Below are 22,481 nucleotides of genomic sequence, written 5' to 3'. Positions count from 1 at the left end.
GACAAATATTGTATATTAATGCATATATATGGAATCTAAAAGATGGTACTGATGATCCTACATGCAGGGCAGCAAAGGAGACACAGAAAGAACAGACTTTTGGATTCAGTGGGAGGAAAGGGTAGGATGATTTGAGAGAATAGCATTGAAACATGTACATTACCATATATAAAATAGATAGCTGGTGGGAGTTTGATGTATGATGCAGGAAAGCCAAAGCCAGGACTATGTGACAACCTGGAGTGATCGGGTAGGGAAGGAGGTGAGAGGGGTATTCAGGAGGGAGGGGACACATGCATGCCTATGGATGATTCATGTTGATGTATGGCAGAACCCATCACAGTATTGAAAAGCAATTATCCTCCAATCAAAATAATTTAATGTAAAAAACATATATATATATGGAATCTAGAAAGATGATACTGATGATCCTGTTCACAGGGGAGCAAAGGAGACGCAGACATAAAGGACAGACTTTTGGATACAGCAGGGGAAGGAGAGGGTGGAACAATTTGAGAGAATAGCATTGAAACATATACATACCATACGTAAAACAGACAGCCAATGGGAATTTGCCGTATGATGCAGGAACCTAAAGCCAGTGCTCTGTGACAACCTAGAAGGGTGGGATGGGGAGGGAGGTTTAAAAGGGAGGGGACATATGTATACCTATGACTGATTCATGCTGATGTATGGCAGAAATACCACAGTATTGCAAAAAAAATTATCCTCCAATTAAAAACAAATTAAAAAAAAAAAGACACTTGCTCCTTGGAAGGAAAGCTATGACAAACCTAAACAGTGTATTAAAAAGCAAATATCACTTTCCAGCAAAGGTATGTATAGTCCAAGCTATGGTTTTTCCTGTAGTCATGTACAGATGTGAGATTTGGACCATAAAGAAGGCTGAGGGATGAAGAACTGATGCTTTCAAACTGTGGTACTGGAGAAGACTCTTGAGAGTCCCTTGGACTGCAAGGAGAGCAAACCAGTCGATCCTAAAGGAAATCAACCCTGAATATTCATTAGAAGAACTGGTGCCTAAGCTCCAATATTTTGGCCACCTGAAGCAAAGAGCTGACTCACTGGAAAAGACCCTGAAGCTTGGAAAGATTGAAGGTAAATGAGATGGTTAGACAGCATCACTGACTCAATGGACATGAATTTGAGCAAACTCTAGGAGATAGTGGAGGACAGAGTAGCCTGGCATGCTGCAGTCCATGGGGTTGAAAAGATTCAGATACAATTGAGTGACTGAAAAACAACAAAGCAGCCAAGTCTGGTCCTGTAAGGCAATGTAACAGGATATATGATCAGAGGGGTAATAAATGGAAGATCAGATCATGTAGCGCCTTGCAAGCCAGTGTAAGTCTCTGGCTTCCATTCGAGTTAAGGTGGAGAGCTATTGAAGGGTTTTGAACAGAAAAATGACATGATCTAACTTAGGTCTTGAAAGGATCACTCTGGTGGCTCAGTGATGAAGAATCCACCTCCCAATGCAGGAGACATGTGTTCGATCCCTGGTCTGGGAAGATCCCACATGTCAAGAAACAACTAAGCCCTTACGCCGCAACTACTAAGCCCACGCTCTAAAGCCGAAAACCACAACTACTGAAGCCCGAGTGCCCTAGAGCCCATGCTCCGCAACAAGAGAAGCCACCACAATGAAAAGCCCAAGAACCAGAGAGTAGAGCCCACTTGCTGAAACTAGAGAAAAGCCCACGCAGCAATGAAGACCCAGTACAGCTAAAAATAAATAAAGTTTTTTTTAAAAATCCCTAGGTGACAAGGCCTGAAAGAAGATGCCCAGCAAGTAGGACTTAAAAAAAAATAAAAATAAAAAAGATCACTCTGGTTACTGTGTGAAGAATAGTCTGTAGGGAGAAAAGGGCAGAAGTTGGGAGGCCAGAATTTGAGGTTCTTGGCAATGACCCAGACAAAAATGATGGTGACTTTGATTTGTATGGTAGCAGGGCATATGGTAGAAAGTGATTAGATTCTACATAGCTCTTGATGGTATAGACAAAAGGATTTGCAAGTGAGATTAAATTTGAAGTGTAAGATGGGAAAAAGAATCAAGTATGATTTCTTCCATTTTTTCTCCATTTTAGGCCTAAATGTAGAAAGATGTACAATTTTGTAGAAAAATGTAAAATGTACATTTTAGGCCTAAATGTAGAAAGAAAAATGTGGAAAGATGAGGTTGCCCTTATCTGAGACAAGGACGATAAGGAAGACTAAGAAAGGCGAGGACACAGGCAGAACAGGACTGAAATACCTATTAGACATCTAAATGGACATGTTTTGCAGGAAGACTGGGAGTTTGAAAGAAAAGTCTGGACTAGGGATATAAATTTGAAAGTCATCTAGGTTACTGACCATATTTAAAGTCATTAGATTAAATGAGATCACCAGAGTGGTGATAATGAATAGAAACATCCACAAACTGAGGCCTGTGGAACACCCATGTTTAGAAGTCTAAGAGATGAGATCTAGCAAAGGTGACTGGGAAGGGGTGACCAGTGAAGTAAGAAACAAAATCAGGAGAGAGTGGCATCCTAAAAGCTGGGAGGACAAAAAACAAAACCAAAAAACTGGGAGGGGTAATCATTTCCACAAGGAGAAGAGGTACTGGAGAGAGCACCTAGGGACATATTTTCTAAGAGTTTTTCTTTTTTCTATAAAAGAAAGCAGAGAAATGGGAGTAGCTGACGTGGAAATGAGATTAAGAGATGATTTTTTAAGAATGAGAAAAATTACAGCATGTTTGTATGCTGACAGGAATGATCCAATAGAAAGAAAGTAGATAATAATGAAGGAGAAAGAAGGGAGTTGTTACGGTACTTTCCTTGAATAGGCAACAGCAGGTGGTTGGGTGTCAGGAATGCAGACAAGTCATCTAGGGCAGGAGTTCTCAACCAGGGCACTAGTGACTTTGGGGGCACAGATATTTCTTGTGGTGGGGGCTGTTCTGTGCACTGTAGAATGTTTCACTGCATCTCTCCTCTCTACGCACTGGATGCTAGCAGCACACTAGCCCCACCACCGCAGTCATGACAGCCCAGAGCATCTCCAGACATCGCCAAATAGCCCCCGGGGAATATTTTGGGTTGTAACAACTTGGGGAATGGTGCTATCGGCATCTAGTGAGTAGAGGCCAGGGATGCTGTGAAACGTCTCACATTATACAGGACAGCTCCCCCACGACAGAGTTCCCCAGTTCCAAATGTCAACGGGGCTGTGTTCAGAAAGCCCTAATCTAGAGGCAGGGCCAGGTCTAGAGCTACAAGGGCACAAATGCAGGCAAGTGAGCAGAGTGAAGGGTACTACCCCTCTTCAGGTTGCTTCCATTTTTTTTTTTGCATGGAAATAAGGAAGCAAGGTCATCAGTTGTAGGTGAGGTTGGGGCAGGAGGTACAGGAAATTTAGGGAGAGAAGACATTAACCTGTCCTCTAGGTGAGGTGGAAAATGACTGAACAGGGAAAGCAGACATTATTCTGGGCTGCATTAAGAACACGCTGAGGTACTCTGTCAAGAATTTAATGTGAAATCAGTAGGCCTGAAGGTGTGCTCCTCCTGGGGCCATATTCAGAGATGGATTGGGAAAGAGTTGGATTTAACAAACTGGTTTTGCCAACAAGGACAAGCAACCAAGAGGCAAAGGAGTGATAAAAATGACCACAGAACTTGAACTGGGTAAAAAGACAGAGGGATGTAAGCGACTGTGAAAAGGCAGGTGGGCAAAAAGTAACAAATACCTATTCCAGGGCTTCCCTGGTGGCTCAGTGGCAAAGAATCTGCCTGCCAATACAGGAGACATGGGTTTGATCCCTACCTTGGGAGGATCCCACATGCTGGAGAGCAACTAAGCCCATGCGTCCCAACTACTCAGCCTGTCCTCTAGAGCCGGGAAGCCACAACTACTGAGCCCACGTGCCCTAGAGCCCATACTCCGCAACAAGAGAAGCCACCACAGCATCCAAGAGTAGCCCCTGCTCTCTGCAACTAGAGAAAAGCCCGCGTGGCAACAAAGACCCAGCACTGCCAAAAAAATAAATAAATTTGTTTTAGAAAAAACACCCATTCCAACAGACTAGTTTCAAATGTCTTGATGAGCTGTAAAAAGGGAAAAATAAGGTGAACTCTGTCATACTAAGTTAACCACTCCCTTTCCTTAGTGAATACTTGAAAAAACACTGAAGGAGTACAATCACATTTAAATGAAATCAAGTCAGTGGAGCTTCCTAAGTCAGCTCAATGTTTGGGGCTGTGGTTTCCTTGGTTGAGTCACCCTCCATCAGTGAGGCCTAATGCTGGGGAAACCATACCAAATATCTGAGCAATCAGAGGACTCAAAAAGTTTAAAGAGACTTCTTGTCTTTATTTGCTAGTGTATCTATTTCTCTGGTAGTTGTTCAGTGATTATTGGCAGACCTGGGGGCAACAGGCCTCACAAATCTATCTGACTAGACTGAAGTGCAAGGTGAAATTGTGGCCAACTGTGGCACTAGCCATGACGCTAGCAGTGTCAAGGTTAAAAGTCATCAACAGTGATTGGCTACAGGCTATTGGTTCCAGCTTTTGAGGATTTCATTTAAAAATTTACAAAAGAGAGTGGCAGGAAGGCACAAAAGAAACAGAACATATATAAACTTCTAGCCGATTCACGCTGTTATACAGCAGAAACCAACACAACACTGTAAAGCAATTATCTTCCAGTTGAAACAAATTATAAAAGACAAGATATTATAAGAGACCAATGGCACTCTTAATACAAACATGCAGCCTTTAGGAATAAGGGCCTCCCCAAATCACATGGCTATCAGAAAACTGAGTATGAGCCCCGCCCTGCCACTCACCAACAGAATGGTCTCGGCAAGGCACTGGAACTCTTCAGCTTCAACTTCTTCAGCTGAAAAATGGAGACAGTAGTAGTTACCATGGCTACCTCATAGGAATGGATGTGAAAATGCTTTGTAAACCATATAGCACTTTACTAATAACAGAGACTGTGAATACACCTTGAAGGCAGCTGGGGAGTGTAACAGAAGTCTCCTTCCTTTTCACTAAAGGCAGAATCCTATGTCGCGTGCATCAGAGGTGCACCAGCCTCTTTTCTATGTGTGGGAACCTGGCCAAAGCTTGCACGTGGCAAACCAACCCTTAGAGCAAGGGCAGAGAGAAAGCTCAAGAAAGGGCAAAGCATTCTGTAGAGACAAACCAAAACACATCCGGCAGGTGCAATTTAGGCCTAATTCTTGGCAGCCTTGTTTTCAACTGACAAGGGTTTGGAAACAGGTGAAATACACTCATTACTAGGCATCGTGGGAGTCATTATGGCTCACTGGCAAGAAACACAGACTTTCCATGAATTCATCCTCTGGCTAGTGGCTGTCCACTCATAGTCATCCCATGGCTCACACTCTCAGTGTCAAGTGCTCAAGAGGCCTCTGGAAATGTTATCAACAAAAAGGCATTCTGGAAGGGGCCCATGTAAACATTACAGGGAGCTAATTAGGATACAGGAAACCTGGTACTAGAGAACCTAACCCCGCCCCTAACTACTCCTGTGGAAAAACTTAACACAGCAGACAAGTGCCTCCATTTTCTCAACCTGGAAAGTAGAGATAACATTTAGACCCAGAGGGGAAAGCAAGGGTGTCTAGTTCAACCCACACATTTCACAAAGGCAGATACACAGAGGCTTGGGAGGTGAACTGACATTCAAGACTAGACAGCTAGTGAGTAGCCAAGGCAGCACTAGAATCCAGATAACCACCCTCAGATTAGTGCACCTTCCACCCACCTGTTTCTTCCAGGGGGCCTTCCCAGGAAGATAGGAGTTGGCCAAAAGGGATGCTTTCATACAATCAGTATCGTTTCTCCATTATTTTGCCAGCCTCAGAGGAAGACGCCTGGGAAGAGGACAGCCATAGCCTTCAGCCATGTCCAACTCACCACTTAAAAAGGCCCCTCAAATGGTTTTAAGTGGGTTTTCAAGCTTGAGGATGGCGAGCAATCCTAGGATAAGGAAGATCCATCCAGAAGTACTGGGGAAAACAAACGGCACCGACAATGAAAACCAGGAAAAAAGAACACACACACGCCCTTCATAATGGATGATCCCAGCACTTCTTGGGGACCACAGTCCTGGAAGCACAGCAGCAGGCTCATGGGCTGCATTCCCTCGGGTCGCGCTGGGTTTAATGCTCTCCTGTCATGATTTTGGAATTTTTAGTAACTTAAGATCAAGGAATCTGATATTTTACTTTTGCATTGGGCCCCTCAAATCTTGTGGCCGGTCCTGCCTCACCCCCGCCGCACCCCACCCCCAGCCATAAAGGGGCGGCTGGTCTCTACTGCCCCCGTCCCTCCCCAGACAAATAAGCTCAAACAAAAGCCCCTGGAGCTTCAGGAGGGGAAGGATGTAGTGGAAAAGGTCTGGGGAGCATTAGGAGTCTGTATCCTAGGGCAAGAGGCCGACTGACCAGCTGCCTTTTCCATAGCTGACAAAACAAAGATCAATATAAAAATGACCCCCCGCCCTGGGCCACCCCACCACCCCAGCCCCGCGCTGCCTGAGTCTTTGCCTGGCGTGATGCTCCTGTGCGCCCTGCTCCGGACTCAAGGCTTCCAGTACTGACGGAAGCGGCTCAGTGTGCCCGTGGGGAAAGTGGGGAAGTGCGAGTCCCTCACAGGCTGAGAGAATCTACTAGAAGGGGCCGCACCGCGGGCACTGTCCGCTTCCGCCCGCCGGGCCGATCTCGCGAACGCCGCGGCTGCGGGAAAGTTTAGGGACGGTTGACTAGTGGCGCGGCGCTCTCGCCAGGAGGGTAACCTCTCGCCTCGGCCTCCCCGGGTCTCAAGGGCGAAAAACCTAGAGGACACGGAGGGCGAGCGCTCCAGACGTCGGAGCCGGAGTCCGGCGCCGGGCCGCGAACACCAAATCCCGCAGGCGGCGCGGGGCCACGGTGGGGGCGGAGTTACAGCGTAGGGGCGGGGTTTCAGCAGAGGCTCTGGTTCTCTTGTGACACTATGAATAAAGTAACGACGCAAGTGTTCTGCATAGAGGTTCCGTAGTGTAGTGGTTATCACGTCTGCTTTACACGCAGAAGGTCCTGGGTTCGAGCCCCAGTGGAACCAAGCCGGGAAGGCTTTTTTTTTTTTTCCATTCCTTAACGATGGGAAAGAAAATACGAGGTGCTTTTCGTTCTCCGTTAAAATTATTTTTTTTTTTTCATTTTTCTCTACTTTCTGGCATGTTTTTATAACAGAAGCGTAGTGACAAATACCCTCTCCTTCCATCCTCACCGCCCTCGCCCGACCTAGGAAACTGCAAAAGTGGGGGTCTGGCCGGGCCCGAGTCCTACCCCCACGTCTCCTTCGGTACTCGAGCAACCTAGGGAAATCCAGCGCTCGTGGGAACCAACGTCACCCGGAGCCGCCCTTCCCCTGCAAACCAGGGCAGCCCGGACCCCCCGCCGCCCCGCAGTCTCCAACTAAAATATAGTATAGAAGTGCTTTGACTGCAGTTCTATTATTAAGGTTTATTATTATTATTTCTACTACTAAATTTTTTTTCCCCATTAAACTCTAAAATACAGAGCAGAGGAAAAAAATAGTTCTTTTCTTTGTAATGCTGCAGTAGGGTTTGTTGAATAGACTTTAAATAGACCGTCATCTGTTTAATGAAGAATAAAATAAAAAGGTATGAAGAAGCCATGCATAGTATAGAGTAAGCGTCAGGCTTGTGGACACCCCCAAAATGCTAACTAAATGATTAAACATTACTCTAGTTCCTTTTTGTTCCTCTGTATTAATTCATCGCTTTTGAAAAGGTGGGGGGGCTTATTGTTATCTTTTTAGTATTGACCTTTTTCATCTTCAACAAGAGGAATGAAGCAAAGGTGTCTGGGATCCTGGGGCACTGAGGTGGGATAATGGTTGCTGCTGCTAAGTCACTTCAGTCGTGTCCGACTCTGTGTGACCCCATAGACGGCGGCCCACCAGGCTCCCCCGTCCCTGGGATTCTCCAGGCAAGAACATTGGAGTGGGGTGCCATTTCCTTCTCCAATGCATGAAAGTGAAAGGTGAAAGGGAAATCACTCAGTCATGTCCGACCCTCAGCGACCCCATGGACTGCAGACTACCAAGCTCCTCCGTCCATGGGATTTTCTAGGCAGGAGTACTGGAGTGGGGTGCCATTGCCTTCTCTGGGGATAATGGTGGCCAAGAACTAAAAAGGGAAGGAGAAACTCAGTATTTTTTTCTGCATTTTTCCACATTGTTTTTGTTCATACAGGGGGTAAATTTGTGTCCATTTCTAACTCAGGAGTGTAACACGATTGTCCCTGTTGTTATAATCACTTCATTAACTTAAAAAAAAAAAAATCTTAACTGTTTTTAAGTGTATAGTTCAGAAATGCTAAGTATAGTCCCATTGTTGTGAAAAAGATCTCCACAACTTTTTTATGAAACTCTGATCCATTAAGCAACTCCCCTTACCCCCATCAACTTTATTCTTAATGGCTGTACAGTAATAATAACTAATTATGTTCAACATTATATATATATATATATATATATATATATATATATATATATATATATATCTCATCCCATTTAAGCCTCAAACTAACTCTATGAAGTGAAGTGAAAGTCGCTCAGTCTCGTTCAACTCTTTGCGACCAGTTCCCTTCTCCAGGGGATTTTCCCAATCCAGGGATCAAACCCAGGTTCCCACATTGCAAGTAGATTCTTTACCAGCTGAATCACAAGGGAAGCCCAGGAATACTGAAGTGGGGGTAGCCTATCCCTTCTGGAGTGGGTAGCCTAATCCTATAACTCTATGAAGTAGGCATTATTTTCACCATCTTCCAGAGGAGAAAACCGAGGCATAGAGACTTTACCTGTCTTTCTCAAGGCCACATTACCACTGGTTGAGCTGGGATTTGCATCCAGTCCAGTCTGTCTTGGGAATCTGAGTTCTTAAACCTGCTTGGTGTTTTGAATCCCCACCTTGATGACCATGTAGATTGTTTCCAATTTTGTCTTGTTATAACAACACAGCAATGTAAATGTTTGTCTGTAACTGACCACCCTCCCAATTTACTGTTTTCCTGAGTAAATAGGCATAAACATGATGCCAACTTGCTTTCTGAGTGGGGAATTCATGTCATTTTCATAGAATTCAAGAAGTTAGTGCTTACTTGGCAGGAAATTGCTCAAGGTCACCCCCTAGAAGATGATGGCAGAGAAAGGATTAAGACCTGGGTCTTCTGATGCTAGTTTCTATTTTCCTCCTCTGCTTCGCTTACATTTAAACATAGAATAATGCCAGTATCTTCCTTTGCTAAACCGACCTCAGTTGACATTAGCTTCCTCTCTGAGACTTGTTGAGGCAGGTAACTATGTGGGTTAATTTAGCGGGGCTCAGCCAAAGCCCTAAGAACTAAATGGAATAAGATGCTTAATGAGGCCAGTGCTTAAGTTAAGCTTCTGTTCCTAGGAAAGCTCTCCACTTTGATAAGGAAGAGCAGCAGCCAAGGACAAGGGGAGAATGCCACGCAAGATAGAAAACTTCTTGTTTTTACTTCTCTTCGGCTATGAAGGTATGTGCTATCAAACCATTAGCACTCATTAAATACTTAATAATGCAATTGAATTAATCATATAGCTGATTAATAGAAATGCAACCAGAATAATTAAAATATTACTAATGAGCAAAGGATCCTAATTACTTAATATGTGTTATTAATGAACAATAGTTTTCTTTGTGTGATGCGGTCCTCTTTGTCTCACCATTGGCTTTCGGGTCCTGTAAGGAGCCACCTAAAGTTCAAAGGATGCTAAAAATGGGACAGAAAGAAGAAAGGGTCTCAAAATTGTGTAAAATAACTATAAATTGCAACAATTAAGAAAGTCTGGTATATTCTTGAATGTTTTTAGGAGCCAAAATTAGGGTGATGATAGAATTTAATCTTCCAAACCAGGACACTACTGAGTGGCAGAGGATGCTATTAATAATTCTACTGGGACAACAGGTGTAAACCAGGACTGTCCTAGGCAAATCGGGATGTGAGGTCACCCTAGTTTAAATATGGATTAACATAACATGCCGAATACCACTGGACACTAAGAAAGCATAATCCAACTGAGAGTCAGGAATCCCCAAAGGCTCAATACACTCAATCATTTTAAAATTTCTAAATATAGCCTGGGCAGAGTGAAATGCTTAATTAAGGAGAAATTAAAGGCAAATCTCTAAAATGTCATCGAATTCAAATTTTAAATTCGATGTCAATCTTTCAAATCATGCTCTTTCATGGCTCTCTCATCTTTCAAGGACCCATTAACTCAGAATTCCTTTTTAGGTTTTTACATACATTAGAAATTGGTTCTTTGTGGTCACTGTATATTTATGCGTGTTACAAGAAATAAATAAGGAGGGCAGGAAGAAGGAGACTTCACTCTGCCAATGACCTGGTAGACAGATAACAACAAAACTCACACGGAGTCAGAATTCCTGATTTAAATCATTTTCTTCTCTGCTAAGCTGCTAAGTCACGTCAGTCGTGTTTGACTCTGTGTGACCCCACAGACGGCAGCTCACCAGGCTCCCCCATCCCTGGGATTCTCCAGGAAAGAACACTGGAGTGGGTTGCCATTTCCTTCTCCAATGCATGAAAGTGAAAACTCAAAGTGAAGTCGCTCAGTCGTGTCCAACTCTTAGTGACGCCATGGACTGCTCTACTCTCTCATTATTTTATTGGTAGAATACTCACTTTCATGATTCCCCAATCTTAAAACTTTTGTTATTTAGTCACATTTCTCAATATTTGGGAAGACCTATAAAAATATAACTCCAAGGTTATTTTGCAAACACCCAAGATAAATTTCTAAGTAGGGATCTTTTAGATCCATTATCTGTTTGCAAATAAACAATTGCAATTGTTCCCTTGTAATTAAGAATCTGCAACTCCCCCAAGGACCCCTTAAAAATGCCTTGAGGTGGGCATCATAAAGAGCTGGAAAAGCTCAGTTGGGAGAGCATTAGCCTGAAGATCTAAAGGTCCCTGGTTCGATCCCGGGTTCTGGCAGATTCAGTGTTTTCATCTACATCGAAGAGAAAGTGCAATTCTTGCAACCTCACGATCTGAGCTCTCTCAAGGATGTCTTAGCCTACATCCAGGAGGAGGAGTCCTATGTCTAATAAAAGAAAGTGTTGGTCGCTCAGTCGTGTCTGACTCTGTGACTCCATGGACCACAGTCCGCCAGGCTCGCTCTGCCCGGGAAGGGGTGGGTTGCCATTCCCTTTGCCAGGGGATCTTCCCAACCCAGGAATCGAACCCAGGTCTCCCGCATTGTGGGCATATTCTTTACTATCTGAGCCACCAGGCATTGCAATTGTTCCCTTACAATTAAGAAATAGACACGCCTCTGAAAAATTCTTTAAGATACCTTGAAAAGAGGGTTACCAAGGTAGCCTGAATACCTCAGTTGGGAGAGCGTTAGACTGAAGATCTAAATGCTCCCTGGCTTGATCCCGGGTTCTGGCAGGGTCAGTGTTTTCATCTACATATAAGGAATGGGGCAATTCTTGCAACTTCGTGATCTGAGGTCTCTCAAAGATCAAGTGTTTTAGCTTACATCCAGGAGTCGTCCTGCATCCAGTGAAAGAAACTGTTAGTCACTCACTCGTGTCCAACTCTGTGGTTCCATGGACCACAGTCCAACAGGCAAGAACACTAGAGTTGGTTGCCATGCCCGTCTCTCCTGAGGATCTTCCCAACCCAGGGATCGAACTCAGGTCTCCCGCATTTCCAACATACTCTTTACTATCGGTTCCACCAGGCATTCCAATTATTACCTTATGATTAAGAACCAGCGACTCCTCTGAGAAACTCTTTAAGATGCATTGAGGGACCTTCCACAGGGCAGCCGGAATAGATCAGTTAGGAGAGCGTTAGACTGAAAATCTAAATGTTCCCGGTTCAATTCGGGGTTCTGGCGAAGCCGCTGTTCCCGTCCACAACCCAAGGAAAGGCTCACTTCTTGCAACCTCGCGATCTGAACTCTCTCAAAGAGCAAGTGTTTCAGCTTACATCCAGGAGTCCTATATCCAGTGAAAGAAAATGGTCTCATAGTCGTGGCCGACACTGTGACTCCATGGACCACAGTCCACTGGGCTCGGTCCTTCTGTGGAATTCTCCAGGCACGAATACTGGAGTGGGTTGCCATTACCTTCGCCAGGGGATCTTCCCGACCCAGGAACTGAACCCATGTCTTGCGCACTGTGGGCATATTCTTTACTATCTGAGCCACCAGGCATTGCAATTGTTCCCTTACAATGAAGAAGCAGGGACGCCTATGAGAAATTCTTTAAGATACATTGAGGGTGGGGCTCACCAGGGAGCCGGAATAGCTCAGTTGGGAGAGCGTTAGACTGAAGTTCTAAAGGTCCCTGGTTCGATCCCGGGTTCCGGCACCCCTACTGTTTTCATCTACATCCAAAGAAGTGGCATTTACATCAAAGGAAAGGCACAATTCTTGCAATCTTGCAAAGAGCAAGTGTGGCGCAATTCTTGCAATCTCGCAAAGAGCAAGTGTTTTAGCTTACATCCAGGAGGAGTCCTATATCCAGTGAAAGAAAATGTTAGTGGCACAGTCGTGTCCGACTCTGTGACTCCATGGACCACAGTCCACCAGGCTCGGTCTGTCCGTGGAATTCTCCAGGCAAGAATACTGGAGTGGGTTGCCATTTTCCTCTCTTGAGGATCTTCCCGACCCGGGGATCGAACCTAGGTCTCCTGCATTGCAGGCAGAAGCTTTAACCTCTGAGCCACCAGGGAAGCAATTCCAGTGAAAGAAAGTGTTAGTCTCTCAGTCGTGTCTCACTCTGTGATTCCATGGACCATAGTCTGCCAGGCTCCCTCTGCCCATGAAATTCTCCAGGCAAGAATACTGGAGTGGGTTGCCATTTCCCTCTCTCCTGAGGATCTTCCCGACCGGGGGGTCGAACCTAGGTCTCCAGCACTGCAGGCATATTCTTTACTATCTGAGCCACCAGGCATTGCAATTGTTCCCTTACAATGCAGAAGCAGGGACGCCTCTGAGAAACTCTTTAAGATATTTGGGGGGGGGGGGAGGGTGAGGGCGGGGTGGGGGGCTCTCCAAGGGGCCGGAATAATTCAGTTAGAAAAGTGTTAGACTGAAAATCTTAAAGGTCCCAGGTTCGACCTAGGTTTCCAGCAAAGCAGGTGTTTTCGTCTATATTCCAAGGAAAGGCACACTTGCAACTTCGCATTCTGAGCTCTCGCAAAGATCAAGTGTTTTAGCTTACATGTAGAAGGAGTCCTAATTCCAGTGAAAAAGTGTTAGTCGCTAAGTTGTGTCTGACGCTGTGATTTCATGGACCATAGTCCGCCAGGCTCCCTCTGCCCATGGAATTCTCCAGGCAAGAATACTGGAGTGGGTTACGATTTCCCTCTTTCCTGAGGATTTTCCCTACCCGGGGATCGAACCTTAGTCTCCCGCATTGAAGGCATATTCTTTACTATCTGAGACATCAGGCATTGCAATTGTTCCCTTACAATGAAGAAGCAGGGACGCCTATGAGAAATTCTTTAAGATACATTGAGGGTGGGGCTCATCAGGGAGCCGGAATAGCTCAGTTGGGAGAGCGTTAGACTGAAGTTCTAAAGGTCCCTGGTTCGATCCCGGGTTCCGGCACCCCTATTGTTTTCATCTACATCCAAGGAAAGGCGCAATTCTTGCAACCTCGCAATCTGAGCTCTCGCAAAGAGTAAGTGTTTTAGCTTACATCCAAGAGGAGATCTATATCCAGTGAAAGAAAATGTTAGTTGCACAGTCGTGTCCGACTCTGTGACTCCATGGACCACAGACCACCAGGCTCGGTCTGTCCGTGGAATTCTCCAGGCAAGAATACTGGAGTAGGTTGCGATTTCCCTCTCTCCTGAGGATCTTCCCTACCCGGGGATCGAACCTATGTCTTCCGCACTGCGGGCATATTCTTTACTATCTGAGCCATCAGCATTGCAATTGTTCCCTTACAATGAAGAAGCAGGGACGCCTCTGAGAAACTCTTAAGATACGTTGAGGGAGCTTCCACCAGGCGTCTGGAATAGCTCAGTTAGCAGAGCGTTAGACTGAAAATCTAAAGGTTCCCGGTTCAATTCTGGGTTCCGGTGAAGCCGCTATTTTTGTCCACATCCCCAGGAAAGGCGCACTTCTTGCAATATCTCCATCTGAGCTCTCTCAAAGAGCAAGTGTTTCAGCATACATCCAGTAGAAATTCTATATCCAGTGAAAGAAAATGTTAGTTGCACAGTCGTGTCCGACTCTGTGACTCCATGGACCACAGTCCACCAGGCTCGGTCCTTCCGTGGAATTCTCCAGGCAAGAATACTGGAGTGGGTTGCCATTCCCCCCTGACCCCGAGGATCTTCCCAACCCGGGGATCGAACCTAAGTCTACCGCATTGTGGGCATACTGTTTACTATCTGAGCCACCAGGCATTGCAATTGTTCCCTTACAATGAAGAAGCAGGGACGCCTCTGAGAAACTCTTTGTGTGTGTGTGTGTGTGTGTGTGTGTGTGTGTGTGTGTGTGTATAATAAAGTTTTATTAAAGTGTAAAGGAGACAGAGAAAGCTTCTGACATAGACATCAGAAGTGGGTGAGAAAGAGTACCTGCTTGCTAGTGTTAGCAATGGAGTTATATACTCTCCAATGAATCCAAAGAATGTCTGGAGGTTGTAAAGTCCTCACCAGACCTATTCCCATAATTTACATTTTAAGATAACAGAATTAGCCAGAAGGTTTAATCCAGAGACTGTCCTCAGGCAGGATACATAATCCTAAGGAATGTAGAGGAAAGAAAAGTTTGTCCTTTCTTCCTCCTTAAGAATTCCAGACCCCCCTCTCCTTGGGTACCCCTAGACTTATCAACCTGCCTAGGAAATGACTCTGTCATTCCCCCCTTTTCTTTTAGTAGAATTATGTTGCCAAGGGAAAGGGGTGTCATTTTGATTCCATAACTACTTTCTGCTGTTTAGGGGTGTGTTCCCTAAATTGCTGACACAACATATTCTTCTAGCCCTCACATTGAGGGTCTCTGATCCAGGGGCCCCAAGTAATAGTTGGAGGAGGCTGTGGCACTCATAGGATCTTGGACGCCATTTGTAACTTAAAAGCCTTCATGTGACTACAACCAAATCCAGTTACACAGTTCCAGATGCGAGGCAAAATAGTCATTGAAAGTGAAAGTCAAGTCGCTCAGTCGTGTCTGACTCTTTGCGACCCCACCAGTCTCCTCCGTCCATGGGATTTTCCAGGCAGGAGTGCTGGAGTGGATTGCCATTTCCTTCTCCAGGGCATCTACCCAACCCAGGAATCGAACCCAGGTCTCCCGCATTGTGGGCAGACGCTTTATGTCTGAGCCATATGTCCATAGTTAAATCAGTCCATTTTAGGATTGTTAGATGTCATCAGGTTAAGAAGATGCATCACATATGATTGTTGTCAAGGTATTCACAGACTTGGAGAAAGTCTTTTCCTTGAAGTGGCGATGTCCACCATGGGAAGCCTTCCACTGATGAAGAGGGGAGTGCTCCGCAGACCCAGCAGTTAGACTGATTGTGGAATGCAGTGTAGGAGTGAGCCCAGGACAGGAAGGCATTGTATTGAGGATCAAATGGCAGACTCAGGATTTTTGGAGTCAGCAGAAGTAGGCTCACATAGATTATCAGGTCCATCTTTTGGCTCGTCCAGTGGGCCAGGGGCTTCAGTAAGCACGGAGTAAGTTGCCCCAGTGTCTAAAAGGAAATCGTCGGATTAGCCTCCCACAGTTATTAATACCTGGGGTTCCTCAGGTGTAATTAGGACGGGAGCTTGTGTGGGGACCCCCAGGCACCTTCAGTCCTGATTATCTTGAGAGTCTGACCCCTGAAACCTAGGCCTCTGGGGCCAGTCTCTCTTCCAGTGTGGTCCTTTGAAGACCAGACATGGAGCCAGGGGCGGCTTAGATGCCTGAGGGCAATCCCCTTTGAGGTGCCCCTACCTTCCACAGTAATAGCAAGCCCATCCCTTTTCACCTGGGTCCTTCTGGGCATTTGTCTCAGGCTGTTTAAGAATGGTTTTCATAGCCATTGCTATGAAAGGCTTCCACCTGTTCCTTTGTCTTTTTCTGCCTTTCTTTCTTTTCCTCATATTCCCTACCATAACAGACTGTCTGAGCCAGTTCTAACAGATTATCTAAAGACTGATTTGGTCCATACGCCCGTTTTAATAGCTTACGGCAGATATCTGGAGCCGACTGAGTGAGAAATCTTTTAAGATCACTTTTCCCTCTTCACATTCTGGATCAATCTCAGTGAATCTGTGAAGGGCTTCTCTCAGTCTATCTAGGAATTTACCAGGAGCTTCCTTCTCCTGTTCTATGTTTGCCAATTTGCCATAGTTTAAAGGACAAAATTTATTTTGTCTTTTATTTTTTGGGCTCCAAAATCACTGCAGATGGTGACTGCAGCCATGAAATTAAATGACGCTTACTCCTTGAAAGGAAAGTTATGACCAACCTAGATAGCATATTCAAAAGCAGAGACATTACTTTGCCAACAAAGGTCCATCTAGTCAAGGCTACGGTTTTTCCAGTGGTCAGGTATGGATGTGAAAGTTGGACTGTGAAGAAAGCCTAGCGCCAAAGAATTGATGCTTTTGAACTGTGGTGTTGGAGAAGACTCTTGAGAGTCCCTTGGACTGCAAGGAGATCCAACCAGTCCATTCTAAAGGAGATCAGTCCTGGGTGTCCTTTGGAAGGACTGATGCTAAAGCTGAAACTCCAGTACTTTGGCCACCTCATGCGAAGAGTTGACTCATTGGAAAAGACTCTGATGCTGGGAGGGATTGGGGGCTGGAGGAGAAGGGGATGACAGAGGATGAGATGGCTGGATGGCATCACCGACTCGATGGACGTGAGTTTGAGTGAACTCCAGGAGTTGGTGATGGACAGGGAGGCCTGGAGTGCTCTTTGCAAAGGCCTGATTCTTTGCAATTCACGCAGAGTCGTAAAGAGTTGACATGACTGAGCGACTGAACTGAACTGAAAGGACAAAATGACACCAATCCCATCTTCCTTTAGCTGTGTTGTAGCCCCAGTCTGGTTCTGTAGTTGGGACAGTCTGATTCCCAGTGGGGAGGGCGGTTATCTCATCCTCCCTCTTCCCTACTGATTCATTACCAAACCATTCATCTTCATAAGCAACTGCTTTTCCCAAGGTAGACATCACATCCTTCCAAGTAAGGTCATAAAGCAGAGTAAACACCTTTAAAAGCTCTAATATATTTTTTAGGTCCTCTAAATAGTCTCCCAGATCCTCCTTGAGTCTTTGTATTTCTTGATAAGAAAAAGGCTTATTAACTCTCATAGACTGATTATTTCTCCTGGTGGGTGATTTATGAAGAGGCAACAGCTTGTGTGGCTGTTCCTCAGTCTTTCTGGCTGCTCTGCACATATGATCCCAGGGATAGATTGGAGAAACCTGCTTTTCTTTATCTCTTTGTCTCCTGTCCTCCATCTCATCTAGCAAAGTAGGAGGACAGGAGGGAGCTAAAGGAGTCGAACCCAAATCTGTACCCTTAGGACATAAGTCTGGCATATTTCACAGGGAGAAAAAGGGCAACACATATGCTACTTCTACCCACTTCCCTTGTTTTGTACAGAACCGGTCTAATTGTAAAACAGTATTATACTTAAGAGACTCTCCAACCAGCCACCATTCGCCATCCTCCAATGGATACCGTGGCCATGCAGTATCACATAGGAAGACCAGGTGTATCTTCTTTAAACCCTGGGGATCAAAAAATCCAGTTTTTCAGGATACAGTCCAAAGGAGTGAGGCTGGAATTGTTAGCTCCCATCTGTAAGAGAGAAAAAAAAGTGACCAGTGCCATCTTTCTACTGGAGGCGTCCCTCCATGCTCTAGATAGGGGTGTAGACAGATTTTACACCAAAGCCTTTCTTTCCTGGTCAGACTTAATCTGTCCCTTACTGACGCAGGCGTCGTACTCGTCCCTCCTGGGTCTACCACCAAGCCGGGGTGGAGATGCACCAGGGGTAGACCTGATGACATCCCTAACTGACGTCCAGCTCTTCACCATTACCTCTGATGCCACCCGGGGTGCAATCAGAGTAACCTTCTGGAATGCCTCCCAGGCTAAGACCGCTTGGGGCACCGTTCGTCACCTGAGTGCCTGTGCATGACCCTGAGTATATCCCTGACTACAATAAGACCGATACTAACGTAAAACTGAGATGTTCCTTCCAAGTGTCACCACACCAGTGTAAGAGCCTACTTTAGTCCACTAAGAGCCAGGGCTACCAAAGGGAAAAACCCCATTGCAGTTCCAATCCGAGTAACCTTTAACCTCAGAGATGCTCTTGTAGCTAGAGCTCCATCTAGCTTCCGAACTTTTGATTCCTAGCGAGGCTAGGCGCTTCCTGACTACCAATCCAAGTTTGAGACCTAAGTCATAGTACACGGTAACAACATAGATCACAAGTCCCTTGAAAGTCCATGATCCGACAGATTAGGTTAGTACTTCTAATTTCCCAAGGAGTTATGAAATGGTCAAAGAGACTGAAAAGTTTCACCAAGAAAGGAGAGTTCGGCCCACATGCTTTGCCCATTTCTGGTCGGTCCCCAAAGGAGATGTTGGGTGCCTCTTGGCATTGGCAGGTCGGTATAAACTCCCGACATGTTTCTGCCATAAGCCGTATGAAGTCACTGTGGAACCACAGAGCAGGGCTCCTCACTTGCTTCATGCAGGACGTTTCATTCATTCACGCAAGCACACAATAGAGTTAGTAAAGTACAACAGAAAACTTGTTCACTAGGAGAACAAAGAACTAGAGCTCCAAGCATCCTTACCTTGTCCTGAAGAATCCCAGACAAGCCCCCAAGATGACCGGTTGTTGCTGAATCATGCAAAGACGCCAGGATTCTTGGCCCCTGGAGGAGAAGAATTGAATCCAGGGCCAGAGACGAGGCTTGATTGCTCAGAACTTTTGTGTAATAAGTTTTATTAAAGTATAGAGGAGCTAGAGAAAGCTTCTGACATAGACATCATACGAGGGTAGAAAGAGTACCCCTCCGAGAAACTCTTTAAGATACATTGAGGGCTGCGTTCACTGGAGAGCTGAATAGCTCAGTTGGGAGAGCGTTAGATTGAAGATCTAAAGGTCCCTGGTTTGATCCCAGGTTCCAGAAGCCCTATTGTTTCCATCTACATCCAAGGAAAGGCGCAAATCTTACAACCTTGCATTCTGAGCTCTCATAAAGAGCAAGTGTTCTAGCTTACATCCAGGAGGAGTCCTATATCCAGTGAAAGAAAATGTTAGTGGCACAGTCGTGTCCGACTCTGTGACTCCATGGACCACAGTCCACCAGGCTCGGTCTGTCCGTGGAATTCTCCAGGCAAGAATACTGGAGTGGGTTGCCATTTTCCTCTCTTGAGGATCTTCCCGACCTGGGGATCGAACCTAGGTCTCCTGCATTGCAGGCAGAAGCTTTAACCTCTGAGCCACCGGGGAAGCAATTCCAGTGAAAGAAAGTGTTAGTCTCTCAGTCGTGTCTCACTCTGTGATTCCATGGACCATAGTCTGCCAGGCTCCCTCTGCCCATGAAATTCTCCAGGCAAGAATACTGGAGTGGGTTGCCATTTCCCTCTCTCCTGAGGATCTTCCCGACCGGGGGGTCGAACCTAGGTCTCCAGCACTGCAGGCATATTCTTTACTATCTGAGCCACCAGGCATTGCAATTGTTCCCTTACAATGCAGAAGCAGGGACGCCTCTGAGAAACTCTTTAAGATATTTGGGGGGGGGGGGGAGGGTGAGGGCGGGGTGGGGGGCTCTCCAAGGGGCCGGAATAATTCAGTTAGAAAAGTGTTAGACTGAAAATCTTAAAGGTCCCAGGTTCGACCTAGGTTTCCAGCAAAGCAGGTGTTTTCGTCTATATTCCAAGGAAAGGCACACTTGCAACTTCGCATTCTGAGCTCTCGCAAAGATCAAGTGTTTTAGCTTACATGTAGAAGGAGTCCTAATTCCAGTGAAAAAGTGTTAGTCGCTAAGTTGTGTCTGACGCTGTGATTTCATGGACCATAGTCCGCCAGGCTCCCTCTGCCCATGGAATTCTCCAGGCAAGAATACTGGAGTGGGTTACGATTTCCCTCTTTCCTGAGGATTTTCCCTACCCGGGGATCGAACCTTAGTCTCCCGCATTGAAGGCATATTCTTTACTATCTGAGACATCAGGCATTGCAATTGTTCCCTTACAATGAAGAAGCAGGGACGCCTATGAGAAATTCTTTAAGATACATTGAGGGTGGGGCTCATCAGGGAGCCGGAATAGCTCAGTTGGGAGAGCGTTAGACTGAAGTTCTAAAGGTCCCTGGTTCGATCCCGGGTTCCGGCACCCCTATTGTTTTCATCTACATCCAAGGAAAGGCGCAATTCTTGCAACCTCGCAATCTGAGCTCTCGCAAAGAGTAAGTGTTTTAGCTTACATCCAAGAGGAGATCTATATCCAGTGAAAGAAAATGTTAGTTGCACAGTCGTGTCCGACTCTGTGACTCCATGGACCACAGACCACCAGGCTCGGTCTGTCCGTGGAATTCTCCAGGCAAGAATACTGGAGTAGGTTGCGATTTCCCTCTCTCCTGAGGATCTTCCCGACCTGGGAATCAAATCCAGGTCTCCAGTGTTGTGGGCATATTCTTTACTATCTGAGTCACCAAGCATCGCATTTGTTCCCTTGCAATTAAAAACCAGCAACTACTCTGAGAAACTGTTTAAGACTTTGCGGGGTGGAGGGGATGCGTTCACCAAGGAGCCGGAATAGCTCAGTTGGGAGAGGGTTACACTGAAGATCTAAAGCTCCCTGGTTCAATCCAGGGTTCTGGCAGAGCCACTGTTTTCATCTACATCCAAGGAAAGGCACACTTCTTCCAACTTTCCGCTCTGAGCTCTCTCAAAGAGCAAGTGTTTTAGCTTACATCCATAAGGAGTCCTAATTCCAGTGAAAGAAAGTGTTAGTTGCTCAGTCGTGTCTGACTCTGTGATTTCATGGACCATAGTCCGCCAGGCTCCCTCTGCCCATGGAATTCTCCAGGCAAGAATACTGGAGTGGGTTGCCATTTCCCTCTCTCCAGAGGAGTTTCCCGACCCGGGGATCGAACCTAGGTCTCCCTCATTGAAGGCATATTCTTTACTATCTGAGACATCAGGCATTGCAATTGTTCCCTTAAGATGAAGAAGCAGGGACGCCTCTGAGAAACTCCTTAAGGTACATTGAGGGTAGGCCTTACTAGGGTTCCAGAATAGCTCAGTTGGCAGAGCGTTTAGACTGAAAAATCTAAAGGTCCCTGGTTCGATCCCGGGTTCCGGCACCCCTGTTGTTTTCATCTACATCCAAGGAAAGGCGCAATTCTTGCAACCTCGCAATCTGAGCTCTGGCAAAGAGCAAGTGTTTTAGCTTCATCAGGGGGAGTCCTATATCCAGTGAAAGAAAATGTTAGTGGCACAGTCGTGTCCGACTCTGTGACTCCATGGACCACAGTCCACCAGGCTCGGTCTATCCGTGGAATTCTCCAGGCAAGAATCCTGCAGTGGTTTTCCATTCCCCTCTCTCCTGAGGATCTTCCCGACCTGGGAATCAAACCTAGGTCTCCCGCATTGTAGGCATATTCTTTACTATCTGAGTCACCAGGCATCACAATTGTTCGTTTACAATTAAACACCAGCGACTACTCTGAGAAACTGTTTAAGATACGTTGGGGGGTGGAGGAGACGCGTTCATCAAGGAGCCGGAATAGCTCAGTTGGGAGAGAGTTAGATTGAAGATCTAAAGCTCCCTGGTTCGATCCAGGGTTCTGGCAGAGCCATTGTTTTCATCTACATCCAAGGAAAGGCGCACTTCTTCCAACTTCCCGCTCTGAGCTCTCTCAAAGAGCAAGTGTTTTAGCTTACATCCATGAGGAGTCCTAATTCCAGTGAAAGAAAGTGTTAGTCGCTCAGTCGTGTCTGACTCTGATTCCATGGACCATAGTCCGCCAGGCTCCCTCTGCCCATGGAATTCTCCAGGCAAGAATACTGGAGTGGGTTGCCATTTCCCTCTCTCCAGAGGAGTTTCCCGACCCGGGGATCGAACCTAGGTCTCCCACATTGAAGGCATATTCTTTACTATCTGAGACATCAGGCATTGCAATTGTTCCCTTATGGTGAAGAAGCAGGGACGCCTCTGAGAAACTCCTTTAGGTACATTGAGGGTGGGGTTCACTGGGGTCAGGAATAGCTCAGTTGGCAGAGCATTTAGACTGACGATCTAAAGGTCCCTGGTTCGATTCCGGGTTCCGGCACCCCTGTTGTTTTCATCTACATCCAAGGAAAGGTGCAATTCTTGCA

At 45.9% G+C, this 22,481-nt stretch overlaps 1 protein-coding gene and 11 non-coding genes across 16 annotated transcripts in view; 11 read left to right on the top strand and 1 right to left on the bottom strand.

Moving 5' to 3' along the window:
• The window catches only part of PPEF1 (protein phosphatase with EF-hand domain 1), a 157,448-nt gene extending 151,397 nt beyond the window's left edge, over positions 1-6,051 (bottom strand). For all 5 annotated transcript variants that reach the window (XM_027534408.1, XM_027534407.1, XM_027534413.1 and 2 more), the window contains exons 1-2: positions 5,808-6,051; positions 4,861-4,913 (exon numbers count right to left, since the gene is read on the bottom strand). The gene's annotated coding sequence lies outside the window, so the exon portion shown is untranslated. The remainder of the gene's footprint in view (positions 1-4,860; positions 4,914-5,807) is intronic.
• A 1,020-nt stretch (positions 6,052-7,071) lies between these two features.
• Positions 7,072-7,144, top strand: TRNAV-UAC. The gene has a single exon. It is a non-coding gene; the product is annotated as a tRNA-Val (tRNA).
• A 3,883-nt stretch (positions 7,145-11,027) lies between these two features.
• Positions 11,028-11,100, top strand: TRNAF-GAA. Its single transcript has one exon. It is a non-coding gene; the product is annotated as a tRNA-Phe (tRNA).
• A 1,315-nt stretch (positions 11,101-12,415) lies between these two features.
• On the top strand, positions 12,416-12,488 carry TRNAF-GAA. Its single transcript has one exon. It is a non-coding gene; the product is annotated as a tRNA-Phe (tRNA).
• A 1,171-nt stretch (positions 12,489-13,659) lies between these two features.
• Positions 13,660-13,732, top strand: TRNAF-GAA. Its single transcript has one exon. It is a non-coding gene; the product is annotated as a tRNA-Phe (tRNA).
• A 406-nt stretch (positions 13,733-14,138) lies between these two features.
• Positions 14,139-14,211, top strand: TRNAF-GAA. Its single transcript has one exon. It is a non-coding gene; the product is annotated as a tRNA-Phe (tRNA).
• A 5,006-nt stretch (positions 14,212-19,217) lies between these two features.
• TRNAF-GAA lies at positions 19,218-19,289 on the top strand. Its single transcript has one exon. It is a non-coding gene; the product is annotated as a tRNA-Phe (tRNA).
• Positions 19,290-20,420: 1,131 nt separating this feature from the next.
• Positions 20,421-20,493, top strand: TRNAF-GAA. The gene has a single exon. It is a non-coding gene; the product is annotated as a tRNA-Phe (tRNA).
• Positions 20,494-20,909: 416 nt separating this feature from the next.
• TRNAF-GAA lies at positions 20,910-20,982 on the top strand. Its single transcript has one exon. It is a non-coding gene; the product is annotated as a tRNA-Phe (tRNA).
• Positions 20,983-21,391: 409 nt separating this feature from the next.
• TRNAF-GAA lies at positions 21,392-21,466 on the top strand. Its single transcript has one exon. It is a non-coding gene; the product is annotated as a tRNA-Phe (tRNA).
• A 416-nt stretch (positions 21,467-21,882) lies between these two features.
• On the top strand, positions 21,883-21,955 carry TRNAF-GAA. The gene has a single exon. It is a non-coding gene; the product is annotated as a tRNA-Phe (tRNA).
• Positions 21,956-22,361: 406 nt separating this feature from the next.
• Positions 22,362-22,435, top strand: TRNAV-GAC. Its single transcript has one exon. It is a non-coding gene; the product is annotated as a tRNA-Val (tRNA).
• Positions 22,436-22,481: the final 46 nt, after the last annotated feature.

Source organism: Bos indicus x Bos taurus, chromosome X (assembly GCF_003369695.1).
Source record: "Bos indicus x Bos taurus breed Angus x Brahman F1 hybrid chromosome X, Bos_hybrid_MaternalHap_v2.0, whole genome shotgun sequence".
NCBI classification, from domain to species: Eukaryota; Metazoa; Chordata; class Mammalia; order Artiodactyla; family Bovidae; genus Bos; species Bos indicus x Bos taurus.
Note: the sequence above shows the minus strand (reverse complement) of the source record. Positions and strands in the feature narration are given on the sequence as shown.